The following is a 27,767-nucleotide window of genomic DNA, read 5'->3' as shown; positions in this document are numbered from 1 at the left end:
GCTTCTATATGGAACGAATTAGTTCAGTTTTGATGACTAGGCCGTCGGAAACGGGGATACTTGAAAGGAACTCGTTTATGACTCTAGTTGGGGTCAGCTCGCTTGTTGAGCGTGACGCGAAGGGAAGGGTAAATGGTCTGGTTGGTGGGTTTGCTAGTTGCCAGTGACTGTATGTAGTTCTTCAGTCCTGCGGAAACCACTGCGTTTTAACGATGGTGAGTGAACAGATTATTAATATTAAATTTGTGGCAGAAGCTGAAAAATGTCCCGAACTGTACGATTACATGCGTACTGATTACTCACGAAAGGACATTACTGAAAGACATAAATGAGCAACGTCAGCTAGATGATATAACACCTACATCCATTTTTTGTCAAACTTCAATCTACTGAATATGGTTACGAATTGGTTAAGCTCTTGAAATATTGGTTGACATAATTGAGTAATCGTTTTCCAATGTTGATGATTCGTCAGATTCACGTGCACTTCCTTCAAAACATTCCAGATTGTTGCTATAGTCTGTCCTTTGGGGTCCCGAGTGTTAGGCAGGACAGTGGAAAACAGAAGTTCAAATCCCCAAGAGGGCATCCACATTTAAGATTTTAGTGGTTTTCCATAATGGCTTAAGGTAATGGCCTGGATGTTTGAAAAGGCACCGCCGACTTCCTTCCCAGATTCCAGTTTGTACTTATTTCTTAATAAGAATAGAAATAAATATTTGCCATGGCTCAGCAGCCTGCAGGAAGTCTTTCAACTGGACGCCACTTCGGCAACTCGCATGTCGCTAACCTACCAATGGCTCTGAGCACTATGGGACTTAACATCTATGGTCATCAGTCCCATAGAACTTAGAACTACTTAAACCTAACTAACCTAAGGACAGCACACAACACCCAGCCATCACGAGGCAGAGAAAATCCCTGACCCCGCCGGGAATCGAACCCGGGAACCCGGGCGTGGGAAGCGAGAACGCTACCGCACGACCACGAGATGCGGGCGCTAACCTACCAGTTAACATACCAGAGAAAAGGAACACACAGTGTAACGAGGAAACTGAACCACGTGTCGTCGTCCCTGTTGAATGTTCACATCGATGAGATGTGAACCCTGTTTTAAACGCGAAATGAAAAATTTCCGTGGTTCGTACGGTAATCGATCCTGCGACCTTCCAGTTTCAACGTACAACTCGTTCTCAAATGACCTTCCCGTCGAATGGACTTTGAACGTTACCGGTGACCTGTTTGTTGAAAAAAAGTGAAATGAAAAGAGGCACGAATGTTGATTCAGCTGCCAAATATTTGCAAATCGGTAAAATACAGTATGAGAACCTAGCGCCCTTTTGTGATTTACTTTACTTAACAAAAACGTTATGTGTTTCTTTATACAAAGACGAATGTTTTCATTTTGAGTAATTAAAATTATTTTTAGTGGCTGAGTGCCAGAAAAGATGGAAGAGCTTGACGGCTTTGTAGGTGACTTGAAATGTGCCCTAAGTGGCTTCGTAACCAAATGAAATAAGCCATATTATACGGCAGAATCTATGCAGTTTTCTCTTCTATTTGTCAAGCCATTTAAGGATTTTACAGACAACATGCTTGATGTACCAAAAAATCGCAATCAATTTACCGATGTAAACGATCTTTCGTTCGGTACGGGGCTATAGTGAACTGCTATAAAAGTAAACAGCATATACAAAGTGTGTCTCCCAAGAATCGAGGGAGAATTTTCTCTGGTGTTTCGCCAGATATTTGCTATTCAGTTTTTGCAAGGAGTAGCAGGAGTCAGTCCAAACCAATACTACTCATCATGTCTTTAATGCCACACCCACTGTCGACAGAAGGCGTGGCTTCGTTTCCCGTTACCAACGAAATTATTTTTAAAGCGGAATTCTACGTGCCCATTCGGTAGAGCGATCGCAAGTTTATTTCGATATTATTTTTATCGGTCTGTGTTAACAGGGACATTAAAACACGAAGAGTAATCAGTACTCCAACAGCGAGAGCATTGCCCCGGCCCTGCTACCGCCATGTAGCAGCGCTGCATTGTGCTGTCCCTATCAACACACACACCGATGAAATGAATATCACAATAGACTAATCTGCGATCAGTCTAACGAATGGGCAAGTAAAATTCCACTTTAAAAATGATTTTGTTCGTAAGGGGAAACAAACCAACGGTTTCCGTCTACAAAGGGCGTCGCCAGAAAGACGTGATGACTAATATTTGTTCGAGGTGATTCCAGCAACACATTTCAAAAACGAAATTGCAAATGTCTGGCGAAACACCAGAGAAAATGTGACCGATGACTCTTAGGATAGACACCCTGCATATGTAAAAATCGTTGTACTTTAAGATTCACTTTTGAAAACTTCTAAAACTGTTATAAAATAAAGATGAATTTTCGTATCTGAGAGGTACTACTATTGTTTCCTTAGAAGTCCCACATTACGTCACATTTATATACTGTTGTTGAATGGCAGAAGCCATAAGCTGCAACAACTTCACATATGTGATTCTTGAGTTTCTCCCGGCGTATTTGATAATCAAAATATCCACGGGTGTACTGCCGGTCTACAGTGTCCAACGGGCACAATATTTCGGCGATCATACATGTCGCCATCATCAGGTGAACTGACGGACTGAGCTCCTGTGAACGTGCCGGCACGGAGATCCGTACGCTATGGCTGCTCAGGGGGAACTGGGTTCGGTCGCGGCGGCGGCCGATTTAAATACCCTCCGCCCGCGGCGCGCTCACTCCGGCGTCCGCGCCCCGCGCCACGGTCGCGCGGTGAAACAGATTGCGACGGCGTCTGAGGTGACGTCGGTGTGATGTCTCTGTCCACCGTGGTCGTCACAACTATACGTTTGCTCGATTTACTCTTGATTAACCCAATCGCTGGTTCCCAAGCCTTGCTAAGATTATAGCCACAGTCACGGTTTATGAGGTCGTCATTGGTGTGAATTTCGATGGCCTCTCTAACAACACTGTCCCAGTATCTGAGGTGTATGGAGTTTAGATGTGTAAGGATCAACTTCAAATTCACTATGGAGACTAAAACGGAGGGTAAATTACCTTTCCTTGACGTCTTGGTCAAGTGAAGGGCAGACAGCACCCTAGGTAATGGGGTGTATCGGAAGACAACGCACACTGATCTGTATTTGCACGCAGACAGCTGCCACCACCCTTCACAGAGGAATGGGGTACTTAAAACTCTAGTACATAGGGCGCGCACTATCTCTGACGCAGAGAGTCTACCCCAGGAATTGGAACATCTGAGAACTGTATTTCGAAAAAATGGGTACTCAGAGTGGCAGATTCAACGTGCTCTCCGCCCACCCACTACAGCACAACCTGTGGAGATTGATGAAATCACGAGGGAAGAGGGAGGCACTGCGTTTATTCCATATACAGGCGCACTCTCGGGGAAAATCGCCCACATTTTGAAGAAACACCGGGTCGGAACTGTGTTTTGTCCTCCGAATAAAACTCGTGCACTGGTGGGGAGAGCCAAAGATGACCTCGGTTTGAGGAAGGCCGGCGTGTACCAGATTCCGTGTCAATGTGGCAAGTCGTATATTGGTCAGACGATGCGTACCGTCGAGGATCGATGCCGTGAACACCAGAGGCACACTCGACTGATGTATCCGAGCAAGTCGGCGGTCGCTGAACATTGTTTGTCGGAAAATCACGCCATGGAGTATGAACGCACGAGGATTCTGGTACAGACGTCGAGCTACTGGGACAGTGTTGTTAGAGATGCCATCGAAATTCGCACCAATGACGACCTCATAAACCGTGACTGTGGCTATAATCTTAGCAAGGCTTGGGAACCAGCGATTGGGTTAATCAAGAGTAAATCGAGCAAACGTATAGTTGTGACGACCACGGCGGACAGAGCCATCACACCGACGTCACTTCAGACGCCGTCGCAATCTGTTCCACCGCGCGACCGTGGCGCGGGGCGCGGACGCCGGAGTGAGCGCGCCGCGGGCGGAGGGTATTTAAATTGGCCGCCGCCGCGACCGAACCCAGTTCCTCCTGAGCAGCCATAGCGTACGGATCTCCGTGCCGGCACGTTCACAGGAGCTCAGTCCGTCAGTTCACCTGATGATGGCGACATGTATGATCGCCGAAATATTGTGCCCGTTGGACACTGTAGACCGGCAGTACACCCGTGGATATTTTGATTAACTTCACATATAATTCTGTTTGGCCGTAAGGTTGAAATGAAATTAATTTAATACATCCAGAATGAGATTTTCACTCTGCAGCGGAGTGTGCGCTGATATGAAACTTCCTGGCAGATTAAAACTGTGTGCCGGACCGAGACTCGAACTCGGGACCTGTTGCCTTTCGCGGGCAAGTGCTCTACCAACTGAGATATCGAAGAACGACTCACTCTCCGTCCTCACAGCTTTACTTCTGCCAGTACCTCGTCTCCTACCTTCCAAACTTTACAGAAGCTCTCCTGCGAACCTTGCAGAACTAGCACTCCTGAAAGAAAGGATACTGTGGAGACATGGCTTAGCCACAGCCCGAGGGATGTTTCCAGAATGAGATTTTAGTTTAATATACGTTTGCTCCATTTCCTTGTTGAAGATTAGGTGGGTAGGTCACGTAACTAATGAGGAGGTATTGAATAGGATTGGGGAGAAGAGAAGTTTGTGGCACAACTTGACTAGAAGAAGGGATCGGTTGGTAGGAAATGTCCTGAGGTATCAAGGGATCACATATTTAGCATTGGAGGGCATGGTGGAGGGTAAAAATCGTAAAGGGAGACCAAGAGATGAATACACTAAGCAGATTCAGAAGGATGTAGGTTGCAGTAGGGACTGGGAGATGAAGGAGCTTGCACAGGATAGATTAGCATGGAGAGCGGCATCAAACCAGTCTCAGGACTGAAGACCACAACAACAACACCATTTCCTTTGGTGCTATGAATAACTTAAAATATTACATTTATTTTGAAAAGAACCTACGGGCTTGAGACATAAAATTTGTGCGGGAGGCGTCGAAACACCCAATTTTATACAATTAAAAGCTCCCAGTTTACTGCAGAAACACGGTTTTAAGTTGCAAAAGAAATACAGACAACAGTTATGTAGTGTACTCCAAGTGTAATTTGAAGAAAAATAATAATTACGTGGATGAGAGCAAATGAACGAGAAAAAATACAGGGAACATTCTTTTTTTTACCATTCCCCATTCTTGTTGTACTATAATATCACGTTATCGCGTGCAAGTGAAGAGTGAAAGCAGCGAATCTCCGATAAATTAAAACACAATGGTGCTCACAGTGTGTTTATATCAAAAGACAATCTGAGTGCATAAAACAAAAATAACTGTCAAGGGTCAAAGAATAGGAATTATCTTGTATTACTTAATATAATTCAAATATAACAGTGAAACAAACGTTTATATGCAGTATTTCCATGGCAATAACTCAGATGCACTTGGTCTGAGTCTCTGCCTCGTGATGACTGGGGGTTGTGTGATGTCCTTAGGTTAGTTAGGTTTAAGTCGTCCTAAGTTCTAGGGGACTGATGACCATAGATGTTAAGTCCCATAGTGCTCAGAGCCATTTGAACCATTTTGAACTTGGTCTGAGTAATTTGATAACAGTTTCTTACTACATTTGCCGGTAAATTTGCGCAAATTGTAATGCCTTTAACAACTTATAACATTGTAAAATCACCATCCGTATCATGAACTTTTCAAAACGTGTCAGTACGTACTGAACACCTTCTCGTTCGCACACATGATAATGGAGATCACAAACAGCTTTCACCATATCATTCAGTTCGGTGAATTCCTGCGACATAGCGTGTCTTCCAGAACCTGAATTTTTTTTGTGTATTCAGAATACACAGCTCATCTTTTTTCTTCGTCTTATTAAACAATAGTTAAAATTTTTTTCCACGATCTAGGGTTTTTTGGAGAATGATCTCATTAGGTAGTATGATATAACAAGTGCTTCGTCTGCCAAAAGTTAATAGTAAAATGGACTATCATTTTATCTCAGTGGATATGGATTATCATGGCTTGCAAGTATTATTCAATGTTTTCTCCCAGAAGCGCGTTATATTCCTCCGACACTGTTCCTTCGAAGAGAACCATTCCAGACCGCAATACATAATCCATCAGCATCGCGATTTCATTTTTAATTGAACTACCTTGAATCAGTATTCGCTAATTTTTCAGTTCTGACGTGCTTATCATCCAGTGCACCAATACAGCTCGAAATCTTCCATAGTTGACCAATGCGTTCAGTTACATTATTCCAGTCCTTGGCTTTTGGTACGTTTCCTTGAGCCCATCGCAAAATGTTTTGTGGCCACTACGATGCCTGTAATCGTTTCTCCTTGTGCAAAATAAAATGAAAATAATGGTACATGTAAATGAAATCATTTCATACATTTGTGCTATTGCTTTAACCACGATTTCCTACTTCTTATAGTTTTTTTAGTTTATAGCAATGAGATCTTATTTTTTTCTAAGTGCATGAGAAGAGGTTGGAGATCTTAGGGTCTTTTACAGAACGTGAAAGCTGTACAGGGAGACATCAAGTGCATTATTAGTGGGAACTGCACTAATTCACGGAGTAATGTTGGTAGAGAGGTAAAACTTGACGCACATGTTTGAAATAACTAGGGTTTTTTTGGAATCAAAAACGAGTGTACATGCAAAGATATCTTGCCGGGATGGAGAAAAGTGCGATTCGACAGGAGCTGCCATCTCCACTCGAGTAGCCGGTCGGGAATTCACAGTTCGTATCGGCGGAAACACGATCCTTGCCCTGTACTTCAGAAAGACAGTCATGACAGCAACACTTTGTATGGCTCCTGTTGATAATGTAAAATGAGCATTAGTAGCAGCAATGGCACCTTAGGACAACCCTCGGACCGAATTTAGTCAGATCATTTCAGTTATCTGCCAAGTCCAGCAGCACTTTGATAGACGCAAGCATTTCTCAGTGCGACGGTCAGGCCAACAGCCACTGTGTTTGTTTGGTTAGAAGCCTGTGGGCCATTTCTAGAACGTCACACGAGGCGCGGTCTCGAGACTTTCAAGTACCTCTGAGAACTTGTGGGTTCACTTGGTGTAACCCATGCAGTATAGCTTTTTAACATTTACTGCGGCTATCATATAGTCGGATTGATTTCATGTTTGTGTTTTTACTGAATAAACTAATGTGTTCTCTTAAAACTTGTTTCTGTAACACCTTCAGTTAGTCTAATTTTTAATATTTTGCAATTATACACTTCAGGATCCACAGTTATGGCCATAAATTCTTCGTATTAGTTACACAGTAATTCTGCTTGGGTGTTTCACATATTTCCAGCTCTTAAGAAATTTTCTGGGCCAGGGTAACCCTTCGAAAAACACACGGTGTTTTCCATAAATTGGCAGACCCTGCCTTGATGATTCCAATATAGGAAATTCTGTGAAATAAGCAGGTATCATCTTCGATGCTTATCTCAAATGTCTTGGTAAGAGCAAATACATGGAACAGCGGAAGTTTATAGCACTTGGCCGACGTGAATAAACAAGATATGTAATTTTATTTTTGGCTCCATGCTAATGGTTTTGTGGATTTTGTTCCACATCTGAGTGTTTATTGTCGTTGTAAGTCAGTACTGTAAAAAAAATAAGAAAATATGTTAATCGTAAGATTATGTCGCAGTATCTAATATTTCGATACAGGTTAGTACAGGAGAATGCTTTTTTTGAGTCAGCTGGCTTCTGACTGGTTTGATGCGGCCAACCAGCAATTCCTGTGCCAACCTCTTCATGTCAGAGTAGCACTTGCAGCCTACATCCTCAATAATTTGCTGAATGTATTCCAATCTCTGTCTTCCTCTACAGTTTTTGCCCTCCACAGCTCCCTCTATTACCATGGAAGTCATTCCCTCATGCCTTAACAATGACCTACCGTCCTGTCCCTTCTCCTTGTCAGTATTTTCCACATATTCCTTTCCTTCCCGATTCTGTGCAGAACCTCCTCATTCGTCACCACCTAAGTTTCGTCTATAGCACCGCATCTCAAATGCTTCGATTCTCTTCTATTCCGGTTTCCCACAGTCGACGTTTCACAACCATACAATGCTGTGCTCCAAACATACATTCTCAGAAATTTCTCCCTCAATTTGAGGCCTTATTTGACACTAGAAGTCTTCTCTTGGTCAGGAATTCCCTTTTTCAAATGAGTTCAAATGGCTCTGAGCACTATGGGACTTAACATCTGAGGTCATCAGTCCCCTAGAACTTAGAACTACTTAAACCTAACTAACCTAAGGACATCACACACATCCATGCCCGAGGCAGGATTCGAACCTGCGACGGTAGCAGTCGCGCGGTTCCGGACTGAAGCGCCTAAAACAGCTCGGCCACCGCGGCCGGCCAATGCCCTTTTTGCCAGTGCTAGTCTGCTTTTGATGTCCACCTTGCTTACTTGCTTGCTTGTCGTCAATGTTGTCCTTTTTGCATCACCCATCATTGATTGTTGCGCTACCTAGGTAACAAAATTCCTTAACTTCATCAACTGCGTGACCATCAATCCCGATGTTAAGTTTCTCTCTGTTCTCATTTCTGCTACTTCTCATTACTTTCTTCTTCCTTCGATTTACTCACGAACCCTATTCTGCACTCATTAGACTGTTCATTTCATTCAGCACATCACGTAATTCTTTTTCGCTTTCACTGAGGATAGCAATGTCACCATCGAATCATATAACTAATAACCTTCCACTCCCGAACCTTTCTTTTATTTCCATCGTTGCTTCTTCGCTGTACATACTGAACAGTAGGGCCGAAGGGTACGTCCCTGTTCACACACTTTTTAATCTGATTACTTCGTTCTTCGTCATCCACTATTATTATTTTCTCTTGCCTCTTGTACATATTGTACATAACCAGTCTCTCCCTACAGCTTACCCCTATTTTTCTCAGAATTTCGAACATCGTACACCGTTTACATTGTCGGACACTTTTTACAGGTCGACAAATCCTATGAACGTGTCTTGATTTTTCTTCTTGCTTCCAACGTCAACCACTACGTCGGATTTTTCAAATGGCTCTGAGCACTATGGGACTTAACATCTGTGGTCATCAGTCCCCTAGAACTTAGAACTACTTAAACCTAACTAAACTAAGGACATCACACACATCCATGCCCGAGGCAGGATTCGAACCTGCGACCGTAGCAGTCGCGCGGTTGCGGACTGAGCGCCTAGCACCGCTAGACCACCGCGGCCGGTCCACACTACGTCGGAAATGCCTCTCTGGTGCCTTTACGTTTCCTAAAGCCAAACTGATTATCGTTTAAAATATCCCCAATTTTCTTTTCCATTCTTCCGTATATAATTCTTGTCAGCAACTTGGATGCATGAGCTGTTAAGCTGATTGCGTGATAATTCTCGCCCTGGACAGCTCTTTAATGTTCGGAATTGTGTGGATGATATTTTTTCGAAAGTCAGATGGTATGTCGCCAGACACATATTCTACACACCATCATAAATATTCGTTTTGTTGTCACTTCCCCCAATGATTTTAGAAATTCTGATGAAATGTTATCCATCCGTTCAGCCTTATTTGATCTTAAGCCCTCCAAAGGTCTCTTAAATTCTGATTCTATTACTGAATCCCCAATCTCTTCCCTATCGGCTCGTGTATCTTCTACTATCACATCAAACAAATCTTCCCCTTCATAGAGGCCTTCAATGTACTCTTTCCACCTATCCGCTTTCTCCTCTGCATTTAAGAGTGGAATTCTCGTTGCACTCTTAATGTTACCACCCTTGCTTTTAATTTCACCGAAGGTTATTTCGACTTTGCTGTATGCTGAGTCAGTCCTTCCGACAATAATTTCTTTTTCGGTTTCTTCACATTTTTCATGCGGCCATTTCGTCTTAGCCTCCCTGCACTTCCTATTTATTTCATTGCTCAGTGACTTTTATTTCTGTATTCCTTAATTTCCCTGAACATTTTTTTACTTCCTTCTTTCATCGATTAACTGAAATATTTCTTCTCTTACCCATGGATTCTCCGCAGTTACATTCTTTGTACCGGTACTGCTTTACGGGGTGTAAACCGGTTCCAGGGTGAGCTCACGAAGAGCAGATAATCTCCTTCCTACTGCAGTAACCTTAAGAGGAATCCAGGACAGTGCGTCACTTATCTCCTACGTGCCATATCTCGCCGGGTTAAACCAAGGTGTGTCTCTGTATCAGACTTTTTAATCCTAATGATTGGTAACTGTATCTGCGAGATTTACTTATACGCAATAAAATTCCGTCTCATGAAAGAAGTTAACCACCTGGTTGTAGCTGCCACTTACTTGTGAAGAGTAGTGCTGAAGGTTGCGAAGATATTCTGGGAGATGGTGAAGATGAAAGCGGTTGTACAGTTAGTGCTGCTGCCGTGCGGTTCTAGGCGCTACAGTTTGGAACCGAGCGACCGCTACGGTCGCAGGTTCGAATCCTGCCTCGGGCATGGATGTGTGTGTTGCCCTTAGGTTAGTTAGGTTTAATTAGTTCTAAGTTCTAGGCGACTGATGACCTCAGAAGTTACGTCGCATAGTGCTCAGAGCCATTTGAACCATTTTGAAGTTAGTGCTGCTCACGGTGAAATAAAAATTCAGTCGACGACTTCAGTACTACTAACCCCAGCGATCAGGAGGCAGATACCGAGTTTGGGTTTCGAAGACAAGGTGATGAGGTCGCGCCATGACATGCAGAAAGAAGCTTTAGTAAAGATTCGCAGTTGTGAGGCACCAGAGAGGGAGACGCCAGTGAGAAATGATATTCCACTGGGTTTCTGTGCTTCTGCGCCACAAGGGGATAGTGACTCAGGAGATGATAATTTTGGCGTCATAGAGTATTTAAAAGAAACGAAGGAAATATGGAAACTGACAGAATAAGGCAAAAAACGTAAAACAAGAAGCCAAGAACGCAGTAATGGGAACGAAAGAAGAATGCAAGAGAACAGTAGAGGAAAGTTGTGATCAGATAAAGAAATTAACCTGTAAAGTGGAAACCGTAGATCGTGGACTAGCTAAATTTTCGATCTGTAAAGGGATCAAGCGCAATTAAGCGAGAGACAATGAATGACAGAGAAACTTTCTGGCAATAATGGAGGAGCGGACCGGTCAACTCGAGGACTTTATTAAGGTGAAATTACGCGAGGCCTTAAAACATGAAATAACAGCGGAAGCGGTGCGTAAGGCACATGTGGGACCAAACAACACATACACAAGGTCAAAAGCAAAATTCATGGAAACACAGCTACTGCTTTATACTCGAACAGCAGCATTGCAAAATCAATTACTTGGTGGAAAAAAAAGCAGAGGAGTGGAACGGGAACGTTGTTCTGTTTCAGACCGATGGGGTGTGTTGATACGCAGTTGGAGTTGCAGACAGGCCGTGACTAAGGACGCGCACCAAGTTCGTGGTGTAAGACGCCAGTTAATGGCACAGGAATTAGCCACGTTAGTGTCGATGAGCTGGGACCAGCAGAGGTTGCGAGTCACACAGAAGGGATAAGCCGCAAGGAAATTAAAAAACGGACGATGAGTTCTATATGTTAGCATATCCATTCCCAGACTTCAAGAGAAATGGGGCATCGATGCATCCGGGAGCCTGGGTCGGACAGCTCAACAATCGCGTTCCTCTTAACTGGTTCGTTCATCATTGGCTAGATTTGTGATGAGTCACATCGATGCAGAGGGACAAAATCGACTTTTTCCGGTTACTGATTTATGTTCGTCATTTGCGGCATTCAGAGAGAACTTTTTATAGATGTACTAGTCACGCGCAGCACGAGACGAGGTTAGAAATGAAGTGTTAAGTTTACAGGTTCTGAGAATGACAAGTTTCTATAAACCAGTCCAATTATTTGGCGAGCTGCAAAAGAGGAACATATATCAAGACGAACCATCCTCTCCTACAGAAATCATGTGATTGTGCCTGACAAGCTGCCAACGAAATAGGCCTACCATTTGGCTTTAGTTGGTCAGACGAAAGAGAGCGTGAATAAAGTCAAGAGATGGCTGAAGGACATATGGTGAACAGAGTACAACGACAGGGAAGGTAGAAGACGAAGAATACCTCGCACCTATAGGTACAGAACACGTTAGTGTCAAAATAAACAGATTATTCGTGCCAATTATGAACCGAGTGAGCACCAGTGTGGGAGACAGGTTTAGAAGGTAGTGGATACGGACGTAATGGGAGCGAAAGTGCTCAGTTGCGGACGGCAGGCGGCGACTGGGGCACAAAAGACACACGGGATTATTGGTGGAGAAGAGAGGTGCAGGGTGTGGTTTGCTTAGGACTAGATTTAGGACATAGGTCATAAGGGTAAGTACTACTGGTCACGAGATTTTATCTCTGATGCTACATACATCAGGGGACAGAATTATAGCAATTATAGCAGAATTTTATTTAGTGTTAAGTAAAATGTAAGTAGGTTAATCATGGTCTGATTTATTGTGTGTGTTTCCCCCAGTTCCGTTACCGGGAACCAGTTCTTCTATCAACCCCTTTAGTTTTGGCGTAAGGAACATAGTGTAAGGATGTATATACGAGTAATAAGAGCTTAGAGACGTGTCTGAAGCCGTCAGAGAATCGTAAGGTATTTTGGTTCACTCTGATGTCAGGACAGAGATATACAGTTGCTCTTTAACGTGGACGTGTGTGTTGTTATTTCTTTTTATTTGTTAATAGCAAACATATGAGACAGAAAGCACTACTGATCGTAAAATAATAACGAAGCAGAGTTACGACAGGTAATTATTACACTTCCATAAAGGTACGTACATCACGTGAAGTACAGTATAGTATAATGAGCATTCAGCTCGTCTTCACATGCGATTTTGAAAGCTGTAATAATTTGATATGTATAACGTGTAGTAAGACATTATTTTATGTGTTGTGAGATTTTTGTTGACACGTAAACTTTTCAGTGTATGAATCTCCAGTAAACGGGGTACAGTAGAAACAAAAATGAAAATTGATGATGCCTGGATCCGAAGGATCATATCATAAAGGGCAAACACCTCAGATTGTGTACAATAATCTTAAAAGTTATAATTAGTAATAAGTCGAACCTATAGTTTGCTTGCACTGTCTACGTAACTAACTCAATGCAAGAAGCATGCAAATAACTGGTATAGTTACACTTAAGTTATGGCACGAGAGGTACACATGGACTAATACTAATCTTGTAACATGTCCCACTATCCTGCTACTAACCCAATATCCGCAACAAAAAATATTCCTGGAGTATAAGACACAACATAACTGGGCTGCATTAAGAGACAGTAATTGTGCATTACGTTTGTTATGAAATATTAGCCTGCAAAAGATTCCTTTGCCAATAAATATCAAACAAAGAACTTCTGTAAATAACACAAAATTATTTAGATTTTATGAATAAACTTTAGCTACTTGTTGTAATTCTAATTATATTTAGGACTATATTTGTGCACATTTTAATTCATTTTTAAGCTATTAGGGTCACTCCATATCTTTGTAAAATGATAATTACAGAGCTATAATTGTAAGTTTTGTTTAATCTCATAATAGTATAGTGTTGGTACTGAATCGGGTTTTGAGGATTGTGCACAGGCATGCGTGAGAAGTGGGAGTCCGATGACGACGTGTTCCGAAGCGAGCAGCAGCAGGGGAAGTGAGCTAGGAGCAATTACCCCAGCTGGAGACTGCTACACCCAAGGTGGCCTAGTTGCGATGGGCAGAGCACTCTCATTGGTAAAACAAACGTGAGTGGCAGACTGGTCGGTTTGGAGACTCAGCAGGAACTCCCAGGGGGAGAGAGAGGTGGATGGCAACACAGCTGGCTTCACCGTCACATCTCAGTCATACTGCAGGGACGACAAAACTGTTAAAGTAAGCAAGAGAACCTCAAGCACCATGAGTACCCTAATTACTGGTCATCCTGGTACAATAGCATAGAAAATGAATCTTTTAACTTCGTTAATCCATGGCATCAACAGTCTGCTCACCTTTTCCCCCTTAAGAATTATTTTATACATTAGTCAGTCTGTACCCCAACACAGTACTGTACTAAATAACCGTTACCCAGTACCAGATATCTGTTCTCCTTGTGAGAATACTCTGATGCTATTTACTGCCTTATTCAGTATTGATCAGCATACACAATTTCAAATGCGACCTCTGGAGAGCAATGATCGACTGTCCAAACTACACTACGGTTTGTCAGTGTTCATCTCAAGGCGAGCATGTTAGCAACAGACTATTCTGAAACAGTCGAGTTGACAACAAACGACCAGCAGCATCAACAGATGCAATGATCGACTGTCCTTCTCAAGGGAACATGTTAGGAACACACTATCATGAGACAGTCTAGTTGACAACAAACGACCAGCTACATTAACAGGTCATTGATCTGTGGGAAGTACCACAGACAGTTGGTTCCTGACCACACGCACCTGTTGGCATGCAACTTCATTGGGCAGGTGAGGTGTTACCTAACGGCATTGAACCCCGTCTCCTGGCCATTCCTGGGACAACGGGAGGATGATTTAACCTCTACCCACCGCCACCGCTGCACACACCACTTGCACAACACCTACACTGTGAGCACGAACCAGAGGCAGATATGACGTACTGATACAGGCCCTTCCACTATACATCAGTGAGAACCTGCGCTGTACTACTGTGTCAAAGTAAACCCTGCAGGGCTTTTGTGTAAACACTTAGTAATGCCAGTATCACATCAGGTTCATCCTGTCTTATTCCGAGGGACCATTATGTCCAAAGACTATGTTCTATTGTTTTATCATGTATCCTCCTCTATACGATATTCACATCAGTTATGTACAATTCGTATCTTTCGTATGTCCTGACGATTAATTTTGAATTACCAAATTATACACACGTTCAGTTTTAAGGATTCAGCTACATTATTAAGTTGAAGCATTCCTTATTCTGTGTCATGATTAGAATTACCTTTGGCATGAAATTAATGCTTCTCATGTACACAAAAATATGGTTAGTCATAAGCAGATAACTGGAATTACATATATTTTAGTGTTTGTTTCAATGTTACCTAACTTGTTTTATGCACCGCTGTGTGCTGCCATACTATATTTACACCCTTTTCTCTTTCTGAAATTATCAATGACCACGTCTTTAGGATCTCCAAGTGTTCTTCTAAAGCTGTAATCAAATTGTTAGTTGAACATATATCTGTAGAAGTCATGCACGTTTCATATACTCTTGAGTAAATATATTAATATTCTAGTAAGGTATCTGATATGAGAGGACCATCTGTTGCTAGATGTTTTCTAGTCATGTAATGAACAGGCATAAAACACGCTTCATGAAAAGCAAAGTAACACAGATAAATTTCTAATGTCATTTTGACTCTGCTCTTGGTAGAGTGAATCTCGTTTTGATCAGCTGGTAACAGAGCCCTCATTCAGATACATACATACATTAATTTATCAACGATTTGCCTTCAGCATTCAACCCAGTGCTAAGTAAGGATGCGATGGCTTGTTACTCGTTGTATCCTATTGACAGTTATGGACGTCGAGTGTCACCTGGACAAACCTATCTTTCTCTCTGAATCCAGCTCGTTGTGGGTGGCAAATTTTGATTGTTTGTGCCGCTCTCCCTGTCTTCAGAGGTGTATTATAATACAAAATGATTAAAGGAAGTAATGAAGGGAAATTGATTGTACTTACCCTTTCTCTTGCAGTGAAAAGAGATTATTAGTACAACTGCATTATTATGAAATGTTCTGAGTGTACGAAATTGTGCTACTGTTCGTTCACTTTACATTCCGTTGTTTACTTTTTTGTGTCCTTCACTCTATATGTTTTAATTATATTTCTAGTCTTCTGAAAGCTTCTCCTTCTGCTAATTTCATGAAAATATGACCGTTGACTTCTTTTCCTCCATCTCAATTGTAGATGCAGGCAGCCAACTCCAGGGAACACCAGTGCCTCTCAAGGTGATAAAATATGAGGGAATTCTTCTTAACTTGGTTCCATTTCACTTTAATAAAATACTTAATACGGTTATTAAGTTTTCTCTTATTCAGAAACACATATGATACAAAACACTCGTAGTCCATCATACTCTGAGCGGTGCAGCTTAACAAAACTTCTACATACGAGAGAGTGAAACAAAATCATGTACAAAAAAGTGAATGATGTTTTATAGTCAGTTTTCTACACTTTACTGCGCATCCATAAACTAATGTCTTTGACGACTCTTATAGTCGGTCTTTGATTCTGTCGTTATCGCTGTTTTATTTTTTAATAAATTTTAACTTTAACATATCCGGGGGTCTTTCACCATATACCTTCACAATTACTCTCACACTGTACGTTGACATGGAATTGAGACGTACAGTGTTTTTGCGTGTGCATAACTTATATTTACTTTTTCCGATAGGGATCGATCACCTTCATTTGTCGGCTTCTCTTTTATTTAAGTAGGCTTATTCTATGTATGTTAGAGTTCTACAACAAATAAAAAGATTGTATACTTAATAAAATGGTTCAAATGGCTCTAAGCACTATGGGACTTAACATCTGAGGTCACTAGTCCCCTAGACTTAGAACTACTTAAACCTAACTAACCTAAGGACATCACACACATCCATACCCGAGGCAGGATTCGAACCTGCGACCGTAGCAGCAGCGCGGTTCCGGACTGAAGCGCCTAGAAACGCTCGGCCACTACGGCCGGCGTATACATAATATGATGAAATGAAAATGAAGTCCCATGCTTCTTTACAGAGCGTAGGGGAACGATGCGGGAGACCCGCACCGCCTTACTAGGCAAGGTCCTAATGGAGGTGGTTTGCCGTTGCCTTCCTCCGACCGTAATGGGGATGAATGATGATGATGAAGACGAGACAACAACACCCAGTCATCTCGAGGCAGGAAAAATCCCTGACCCCGCCGGGAATCGAACCCGGGACCCCGTGCTCGGGAAGCGAGAACGCTACCGCGAGACCACGAGGGGCGGACATACATAATATGATAGTTCACTACATATTTGAATTTAGCTCTCTGACACTAATGTTCAGTTTGCTTCGGCTTCGTTGCCGGGTTTTGCGCCTGCACACTAGTATGTTTGGCGGCTAAGGATGAGCTTCTATCGGTCAACTTACTAGATACCACCATCGTACGTGCGTGCACTCGTTTCTTAGTGTTAATTTCGCATTGGTGTCACACTTTCACCTGAGTATTACATATTATAGAAATGCCGTGGCATTTGTCTTCATTCTGGATGCAGTGCATGTGTGCTTGTTGTTCAAAATCCGACGCTGTGGCAGATGATCTCAATTCTTACGGGACAGGCATCATTATTATCTGTCGTACTCACATTTTCTGCGGAGAGAACCCTGGCCAACAGCATCCGTCGACGAGGTAAGTACAGGCTCGAACAACTACAGTTCACTTATTAATGTATCAGGCGTTGTGAGACACAATACTCAGAAATTACTTCGTTCCACACATATATTAATGTCACCACACTTCACTTTCCAATTTGTACAAAGATTCATACTTCCGTCCAAAATATGTTATAAACTGCTTGTCTTTAAAGTTCACTCCTTTACACAGAGTTTGAATTTCAATGAAAATTCTTACAAAATGGTTATCGGTCCCTAGACTTACACACTACCTGAAACTAACTTACACTAAGAACAACACACTCACACCCATCCCCGAGAAAGGACTCCAAGCTCCGGCGAGAGGGGCCGCGAAATTCGTGACATGGCGCCTCTAACCGCTAATGATGGCTTATACCTGTGGTGACATACCATCCACCGCTTATACTACGAACATAAATTTCTTAAGTTTTAAAATCTCATAAATTTTTCATTAACTGGTTTCGGTTACTACAGTTTGTTTGTTAGTTTCAACTTATCTTCGTTCACATCACAATACAAATTAACTGAAATGTTCAAATGTGTGTGAATTCCTAAGAGTCCTAACTGCTAGGTTATCGGTCCCTAGACTTACACACTACGCGACCACACCGCGCAGCTAATTAATTACATATCACATTATTGTGGTACAATACACACATATGATACATTTATACACTCCTGGAAATTGAAATAAGAACACCGTGAATTCATTGTCCCAGGAAGGGGAAACTTTATTGACACATTCCTGGGGTCAGATACATCACATGATCACACTGACAGAACCACAGGCACATAGACACAGGCAACAGAGCATGCACAATGTCGGCACTAGTACAGTGTATATCCACCTTTCGCAGCAATGCAGGCTGCTATTCCCCCATGGAGACGATCGTAGAGATGCTGGACGTAGTCCTGTGGAACGGCTTGCCATGCCATTTCCACCTGGCGCCTCAGTTGGATCAGCGTTCGTGCTGGACGTGCAGACCGCGTGAGACGACGCTTCATCCAGTCCCAAACATGCTCAATGGGGGACAGATCCGGAGATCTTGCTGGCCAGGGTAGTTGACTTACACCTTCTAGAGCACGTTGGGTGGCACGGGATACATGCGGACGTGCATTGTCCTGTTGGAACAGCAAGTTCCCTTGCCGGTCTAGGAATGGTAGAACGATGGGTTCGATGACGGTTTGGATGTACCGTGCACTATTCAGTGTCCCCTCGACGATCACCAGTGGTGTACGGCCAGTGTAGGAGATCGCTCCCCACACCATGATGCCGGGTGTTGGCCCTGTGTGCCTCGGTCGTATGCAGTCCTGATTGTGGCGCTCACCTGCACGGCGCCAAACACGCATACGACCATCATTGGCACCAAGGCAGAAGCGACTCTCATCGCTGAAGACGACACGTCTCCATTCGTCCCTCCATTCACGCCTGTCGCGACACCACTGGAGGCGGGCTGCACGATGTTGGGGCGTGAGCGGAAGACGGCCTAACGGTGTGCGGGACCGTAGCCCAGCTTCATGGAGACGGTTGCGAATGGTCCTCGCCGATACCCCAGGGGCAACAGTGTCCCTAATTTGCTGGGAAGTGGCGGTGCGGTCCCCTACGGCACTGCGTAGGATCCTACGGTCTTGGCGTGCATCCGTGCGTCGCTGCGGTCCGGTCCCAGGTCGACGGGCACGTGCACCTTCCGCCGACCACTGGCGACAACATCGATGTACTGTGGAGACCTCACGCCCCACGTGTTGAGCAATTCGGCGGTACGTCCACCCGGCCTCCCGCATGCCCACTATACGCCCTCGCTCAAAGTCCGTCAACTGCACATACGGTTCACGTCCACGCTGTCGCGGCGTGCTACCAGTGTTAAAGACTGCGATGGAGCTCCGTATGCCACGGCAAACTGGCTGACACTGACGGCGGCGGTGCACAAATGCTGCGCAGCTAGCGCCATTCGACGGCCAACACCGCGGTTCCTGGTGTGTCCGCTGTGCCGTGCGTGTGATCATTGCTTGTACAGCCCTCTCGCAGTGTCCGGAGCAAGTATGGTGGGTCTGACACACCGGTGTCAATGTGTTCTTTTTTCCATTTCCAGGAGTGTATTTCGTTCTCTAGACATGCTTTTATCACTTATTGGAGCCCACTGCTTCCTTAGGTAGAGCAAGGAAAAAACATTCAAAATAGGACTGAAACATTACACACTGCTGGCCTAACTACGCTTGGCGCCACCTCCTTTGTTTGGGAGGGAAAAAAGGAAATACTCATCTACTAGTTCAAGGATTTATTACGATATGGTACTCGTACAATCATGGACTAGTTGCCAAGGAGCTTTGTTTTCATGGAAATCATGTTGAGCCATGTGTGGCTCGCAATGATGCCGTTCATGGCTTCGTATCTTGTAGTAGCGGTAGTGGCGTCTTGCTTCCTTCTTGTGTTAATGGCACCACTTAGTTTGCTAGTATTGTTTGTCCGCGAGTGGCAGCCACTGAGAGGTGGGACTTAGGGAAAGCAGGAAAGGTGTGGACGGGGAAACTAATCAGTTACCGTTCGGTGCACAGAAAACACATCCACTTTATTTTTTAAAAAGCAAAACTCTCAACAATCATTTTAAAGAGTTTACTACACTGGCGGCTGAAAGTCTTATTAGAAGAATTGCAGGTTATTGTCGGCTGAAAACCACAAGCAATGTTACACACAATCAACAGCTGAAGGCCTGATTAAAATAATTCAAAATTATTCGTCGGCTGAAGGCCAGAAGCAGTTTCAAAATACACAACGGCTGAAGGCCTGAATTACATGTGAGGAAGGCAGTTACACATTAACAAATACTAAGATATTTTCTTCTTAACAACCAAAACGGTAACAAGCTATGGTAACGGCTGAAGGCTTTATTAAAAAAAATTGCAAATTATTTGTCGGCTGAAGGCCACAGACAGTGTTACGCACAACCAACAGCTGAAGGCCTAATTAAGAAGATTGAAAATTATTATTATTATCATTGAAAATTAAAAGCCACAAGCAAATTCAGAATACACAAGGGCTGAAGGCCTGAATTACAAATAAGGTGGACAATTGCACTTTAAAAATACTAAAACCCTTTCTAATAATCTTAATAACTTGTAACACGCTGTAGTGATGGCTGAAGGTCTCATTAAAACAGGATTGAAAATTATTTGTCGGCTGAAGGTCACAAGCAATGTTACAAACAATTAACGGCAGAAGGCCTGATTAAGAAAGGATTCGAAATTATTGGGGGCTGAAGGCTACAAGCAATTTTCAGAATACTCGACGGCTGAAGGCCGAAATTACAAGTAAGGAAGACAGTTGCATGTTAAAATACTAAAACCTTTCTAAAACAATCTTAACGAACTGTAACAGGCTATAGTGACGGCTGCAGGCCATATAATGAGAAAATAGAAAATAATTTGTCGGCTGAAGGCCACAAGCAGTGTTACAAACAATTAACGGCTGAAGGCTGGAATTACAAGTGGGGAAGGCAATAACATGTTAAAACATTAGGGTAAATTTTAAACAATTATAACAAATTGTCCAAATAAGACGGAGTGATCCACAGACAGTGCTCCTTGGATCGACCTGAGGAATGTGACTACAGCTGTGTAAGCGGCGAAACAGGCAACCAAGAGTTGTACTCACGTAACAGGATGGCAGTTCACACTAGGGGTAGCTTAAGCGCCGACCGACCGACTAACCAAAACACCTAACGTCCGATTACCGGTACCACGATGGAATATATTTTTGCAAGGGCGAAGAGACGGTCAGCACTACGTCTTCAGAAAAACAGCCAAGGCCAAAGGAAACACTAGAACCAAGGTAGACCTCCAGAAAAACATATGCACAGTACAATTCAAGAGGCTGTCGAACTACACACCGTGTCGGACAGCATCAAAACGACGAGGAAAGGTACACTGCCGGAAATGTACGCTAACCCCCAGGGCAGGTAAATGGAGCGTTAGCGGCCACAAGGCAGAAAATACCGCTGGTTGCACGTCACTAATAACAATAATACTAAACCCAAACTAACATCAAGGAGGAGAAGGCGGCTAGTAGCTTCCGCCAACCAGACAGACGCCACTTGTAGCGGTTGGTCTCACCGACGCTGGGAGCAGTAACACGCAAACAACAGCGAGATCTCAAACAGTGGAGGTTTCAGTACTGGACACGATTCACTAGTGTACTGACCAATCAGTCATGTACTATCATGTTGTTTCTTCATGCGATAGTGCTGTTTAGTTCAATTCACGTGTAGCTTAGTGGAAATTCCATTATTTATGTTTTCACTAGACACGACAAAAATTAATTGTTTTTTGTAAAATCACATGCTTAAATATTTATGTGTACTTTGCAGCGAATAGTTACTGGTACATATCACGGAGCTATACTGTGACGATGCATATCTTCATGTTTCATTTGTCTTATGACCTTTCTATAAATATCCTTATAACTAAATTGTTTACTCGATGTGCAGCCCGTTTCTTCATTTGGTACGTGCTATTTTCGAAGCTCGTAATTCCCTTTTTCTGCGCCCTGACGATGCACTGGTCGCCGAAATAAAAAATACTTAAAACTAACTTAAAACGAATTGCATTACGTAGCTCGGAGGACACTGCTACATTTGATCATTACATCCGTCTGCAGATTTTTCCATAATTTGTTTAAATTCATAGACATTCGTTTATTCTGTTACCCTTTACAATCATTTACCATGCAAAGAGAATTATTTGACATGTCCTATAATATTTTATCGTTTCTTCTTAGCTTACACGTCTCGCATATATCTTCATAATGCTTCCTTTTACTTGTAAATATGTTGTATATAGCTTAGTATTTAATTAAATCTCTGGGTACATATATCAATAGGTTCCTTAGTTCTTAGACAGTTGATGTAATTTCTTAGTATTTCCGTTTACTCTGTATTTAAGTTAGGTAATTGTACATATTGCATTCCTATTTGGTTGCGCCTTCTGCCAGTCTGTTGCGCATTGGCACAGGTCAATGCCTCCTGTTACCAACGTCAGCGCGTATTGTTGAGCCCGCACAGCTGAGCCATTACTTATACCTATACACTTTTACACTTTATCCTAAAATACACTCCAGAAAAAAATTACACTTATAATTATCTTGTGATAGGAAGAAAAATGCTACGTTGCTTCATCATTGTATAATAGCTTTTATGTCTTTGTGACGGTGGAGACCCTTGTCTCTCCCTGTTTCCTCATAGACTAATCTGTACGTTCCAGGGTAAAGTATTTTAGAAATTATATATGGTCCTGAATAGATTAATTGCCATTTATTATTCAGTTTGCCAATTTTACGCGATTTATGGTGCGTCCGTAAGAGGACTCGTTGTCCTTCAGAAACTTGTGTAAGACGTTTCAGTTACTTATTACAAATTTTCTTTCTATACTCGTCTCTGTTTCCGAGTGTAATCATAGCTTGTTTGATTTTGTCTTGTAGAGTCATATATGCAGTTGGTACTTTTGGTATGGGCGACTACCACTCATTCGTTTGTATTGGCCGGAACATTAATTCGTTAGGTGTGAAACCTGTTGAAGAATATGGAAGATTATTGACAATTTCAATGAAACGAGTTACGTATTCTACACATCGGGTGTTTTTGTGGGGGGTATATGTCCTAATAAACTGGTTAAATTCTTTAAAGATTCGTTCCACAGGAGTTGCTTCCGGGTGAAAATAGCTTACTAAAACATGTTTTATGCCCTGTGAGGTCAGAAATTGTTTCAACTTTTGCCCAACGAAATATGAAGCATTGTCAGTTAGTAGTACCTTTGGTTTACCTACTCTTCTGAAATAGTCTTCCTCAATTCTTTTGTAGCTGTTGCATTTTTAATGGCATATATTTTGATATGTTTCTAGAAAATATCGTATAGTGCCACTACGTATCTTACACCTCCTTTACTTCTTGGATATGGACCAGCTATGTCCAGAGATACTATATCTAGAGGGTTTTTGTTAGTACTGGGTGTAGGTCAGTATATTTTGACACATTGGACTGTTTCGATTTTTGACGTATCGCACACTTTTTTAATACCTGTAGGACTCGCCTTCTCAAATTTGGAAAATAACGAAGTGTTGCAATTTTTTCAGTACACTTGCCTACTCCGTAGTGTCCCCATACCTCATGTGTGCGTCTTATATATTCGTCGATATAGTCTTCAGGAATACACACACACCACTGATCAGATTTTTCATGTTTCCTATGAAACAAAACGCCCTTGTACTCCTGATATCATTTACTTACCTTTCCACTTTCATCTTGTTTAAGTTTTTGCATGACTTTACTGCAAGTGCGAACTTGCTGTTGTATGATTTTCATTTGCTTACAAAACTTATGGTAATCAGACTGTTATGTTTACCTTGCATTAATAATATTTTAATTTCTGCATCTTGCTTTGTCAATTCACTAAACTCATCTAAAACTTGTGGTAGCCTAGGCAAGGCATCTGCAATAACATTTTGACTTCCTTTAATATAAATGATCTCGAAATTTAATTCTTGTAAATATAGACACCACCTATCTAATCTATAGTTCAGTAGTTTACACGTTAAAAGAAATGACAGTGACTGATGGTCTCAGTAAACTTTGGTATTCTTACAGCACAAAACATATTCAAACTTTTTAAATGCCCATATTACAGATGAACCTTCCAATTCTGACACAGAGTAAGATCTCTCTGCTTCTGATAATGTTCGACTAACAACACTGATGACTTTGGGTACTTCTTTAGCTTCATCTTCTCGCATCTGGAACAAGCATGTCCCCAGCCCCTGAGATGAGGTGTCTGTGCGTAGACAAAAATCCTTGGACATGTAAGGTGGCTAAGAATGTTTGCATTGACTAATGCCTGCTTAATATTAATAAAATCCTCCTGACACTTATCATCCCATAACCAAGGACTATTTTTTCGTAGCAAGTTGAGTAATGCATCACTGTTCATCAGTTGCTGTGGTACAATTTACGAAAAAAGTATGCTAGTCCTAAATAAGCTTTAAGTTGTTTTTGAAACTGTTAATGTCTCAAGAAACCTTCGTCTGGAAAAAATAGTTGATAGACACGTGGCATTTTCTGTCGTATTTAAGTTGTTATTGTAGTTACCTGTAACTACACATGGTAATTGCTCAGGTGTTGGAGTTGTGGGTACGTTAACATTTCGCGCTCTACAACTGTCAGTGGTACCAACTGTAGGACTCGTGACAATTTGTGGATCAATAACGACAGGCTGTGGTTTGTTCACTGTAGCCTGTGTATTGTTTACTTGCATAATTCGAGATCCGGTAATATTTTCTTCTAAAAGATTGCGGATCCTACCTTCCATGGCTAGTAGGTTAATGTTTACCTTGTTCAGTATTTCATTTTTTTTCTGAACAGCCTTTTCTACTACATGTGTGTATAACTTACAATCGGTTACTAACTTCTCTGCAATGGTATTAATCTTATCCAACGTGCCTGCTTCAGCTTCACTAATGATATCACTTATATTTTCATTGATCTTCTCTCTCTCTCCTCCTTAGCACATGCTGAGTCAACTTTCAGCGATGCTACCATCAAAGTAAGCTCTTCTAGAGCTAGAGGTACACTTTCATAGTCTTTGTTATGTTTGTTAACGGCAGTGGTTACCTTTTTTACTGTCGAACACATCTGGTCCTGCGTGGCTTCAAGTTTTGTGTTCGCTTCCGTGATTTTCTTTATCTGTTGCTCTACTAGATCATGTTCTTTTTTAACGGCGTAATGTTATAGTTAACTTCAGAAAGTACTTCATGCTTTATTTGTTTTTTCATATCATTCAATTTTTCGTCAATTTCAGTACGAAAATGTTTGGCTAAGTCATTGAACTTCTGTGATACCGTGTCTTGCAAATCATTGAATATTTGTTTTTGTTCTTGTTTCGTTGTAGGTAGATCTTGTGTAAGAGTATTTTGTTGTTGTTTTACCGTGTTCGTATATTGTTTCATATAATCGAAATTGGTATTCATATTATCTAATTTCGTGTTTATGTTAGATAATAATTGCCATAGCAGTGCGTCAGTAGTACTACAGTAGTTGCTGTCAGCTGTACTTTCTAAGCTAAAGTTTGTGTTGTAAACAAGCGGTGTTTGTAATTTGTTGTCAAGATTAATTTTTGTATCGCTCTCCAATGCTTCATTCATGAGCGTTATATCGCTCTGGGATATGCGCGAAAAGGCCTCGTCAATAGTAAACATAGTTATTCTGTTGTGGCGCGTCACTATCATTTGTCACACTTGAGACACTTATCTCTGACTTACTTAAACTTCCTGAGGTAGGCATGCATTTTGCCTGAACTTCAATTGTTCGAGCGCGCAATTCTACGCCAGCTTGGCTGATTGCATTTTCGCTAATGTTATCAACAATGGACATATATTTTTCTGCAATGCTGTATGAATATGCAAGAAATAAAAAATTTCACAAAAAATGGATAAATTTCGTATGCTAATTATTACACTTAGTAATTGTGATTTACGCGACGTCAAAGCCTGTTATACGTTTACTATGACACGCAAACTATTGTGTTTTACTGACAACGCGTACGCACTGAAAAATTCCTGTAAATTTTCCACAGTGAAATTCAAGGAAGGGAATAATGAGGAAAAGGTTTCTACCTACATCAAAAGAGGCGCTACCAAGTGTAACTATGCAAGCAACTTGCGTAGCCGTCTTACCTTCGCTGCGCCGAACAAAACAGCTTACTATGGAAAATTTTAAGTAACCTAGGACCAAATCTTATTTCTTTCCAAAACTTCTCCTCAGTTTTTGCCTTTATGCTTTACTCGCTTCCCGTTGTGATTGATGCAAACAGAAGATACAGACAATTAGTTTTTGTGACTAATAACAATGTCATAGAAATTTCTTACTATTACAATAGTTAACAAATCCTACTTACAACCGGTGTCCTGAAGTCGCGGCACTTAGGTTACCAGTTGCATTATAATAAAAAAAAATATATTAAACGAAGTAATGAAGGGAAATTGATTGGTACTTGTCCATTCGCTTGCAATGAAAAGAGAATATTAGTACAATTGCATTATTATGAAATGTTCTGCGTGTACAAAATATGTATTTTACGAAAATATGACCATGGACTTCTTTTCTTCCGTTTCAGTTGTAGATGCAGGCAGTCGACTCCAGGGAACACCAGTGCCTTTCAAGATGATATAAAATATGAAGAAATTCTTCTTAATTTGATTACATTTCACTTTAATAAAAATACTTAATATTGTTATTAAGTCTTCTCTTATTCAGAAACACATATGATATAAAACACTCGTAGACCATCATACTCCGATCTGTACAGCTTAACAGGTCTTATGTGGAACAATAGGGTGTGTAGGTAAGACATCATTCTTTCGTGTGTGTCATTCTCATTATGTTCAATAAAGAATTGTTGAAGAAAACAAAAAGGTGCATTCCTTTCTAACCCTCATATAAGTCTCTCACTCAGAGTACAGTTAACAGAAGAGTAGAGTTCTACCTAGTACACTGATCACGCAGTTGGTATACTAGATCATGCTTTCGTCTTAGTCGATGATCGTGGATTGGGTGGAGGGGCCTGTGTTGGGCCTTAAGTAGGAGAGCCGTTGCGGCGGTGTAGCAAAACGTTCTTGTGCATGGCTACGCCACTGTCGCTCATTAGTCGCAGCGGGTTGCAGCGACTATCGTATCTTGTAGCTGCGTTGCATGGTGCCAACCTTGGTTTGACATCTCGCTCTTCGGACGATTTCGCAAAAACAATGTCGAATATTTTCGCATTAATCTTACTTCTCCACAGAAAGGAGCAAAGTATGCAGTCAAGAATTTTTGACTACTGTCTTCGTGAATTAATGGCTGCTAATGGAAGTTACAATAACAAATTAAACTTATTTCTGGTTGGCAACTTCTATTCACAGATAAATTACTTAATAAGTGCTTCAGCAAGCCTTGGTGCATGGAATGTGGCTATCTGCTGTGTTGTAGGTAACTTATTCAAATCCGATCACCAGTATTTATTTGTTATTTGTGTTTATCATTTCTGGAATTTTCTTGAAATATCTTGTTTTTGTAATGTCTGTGTATTCTGGAATATTCGAAGTCTGTATAAATCCTACTATTATGTAATAATCGAAGTTTCTGTCCATGCAGGAGTCTAGTTCCACCCGGTCTGTACGTTGATACCATTCACTTCTAATTGATGTACCTCACTGTCAACCCAGCGTTCCGGTGTTTAGGGCGTGACATCGTTTGGTGTAGAAGTTGGGTACTTCACAACATCTACATCACTGTGGCTCCAATTAGTAACGCAAGAGCC

At 41.9% G+C, this 27,767-nt stretch overlaps 1 long non-coding RNA gene across 1 annotated transcript; it reads left to right on the top strand.

The window, feature by feature from the left end:
* Window positions 1–17: 17 nt before the first annotated feature.
* Window positions 18–26,705, top strand: LOC126234524 (uncharacterized). The gene is made up of 2 exons (XR_007544745.1): window positions 18–215; window positions 26,586–26,705. It is a non-coding gene; the product is annotated as an uncharacterized LOC126234524 (long non-coding RNA).
* Window positions 26,706–27,767: the final 1,062 nt, after the last annotated feature.

This window comes from Schistocerca nitens, chromosome 2 (assembly GCF_023898315.1).
Source record: "Schistocerca nitens isolate TAMUIC-IGC-003100 chromosome 2, iqSchNite1.1, whole genome shotgun sequence".
Lineage (NCBI taxonomy): Eukaryota > Metazoa > Arthropoda > Insecta > Orthoptera > Acrididae > Schistocerca > Schistocerca nitens.
The sequence above is the reverse complement of the archived record's forward strand: the minus strand, read 5'-3'. Positions and strand labels throughout refer to the sequence as shown.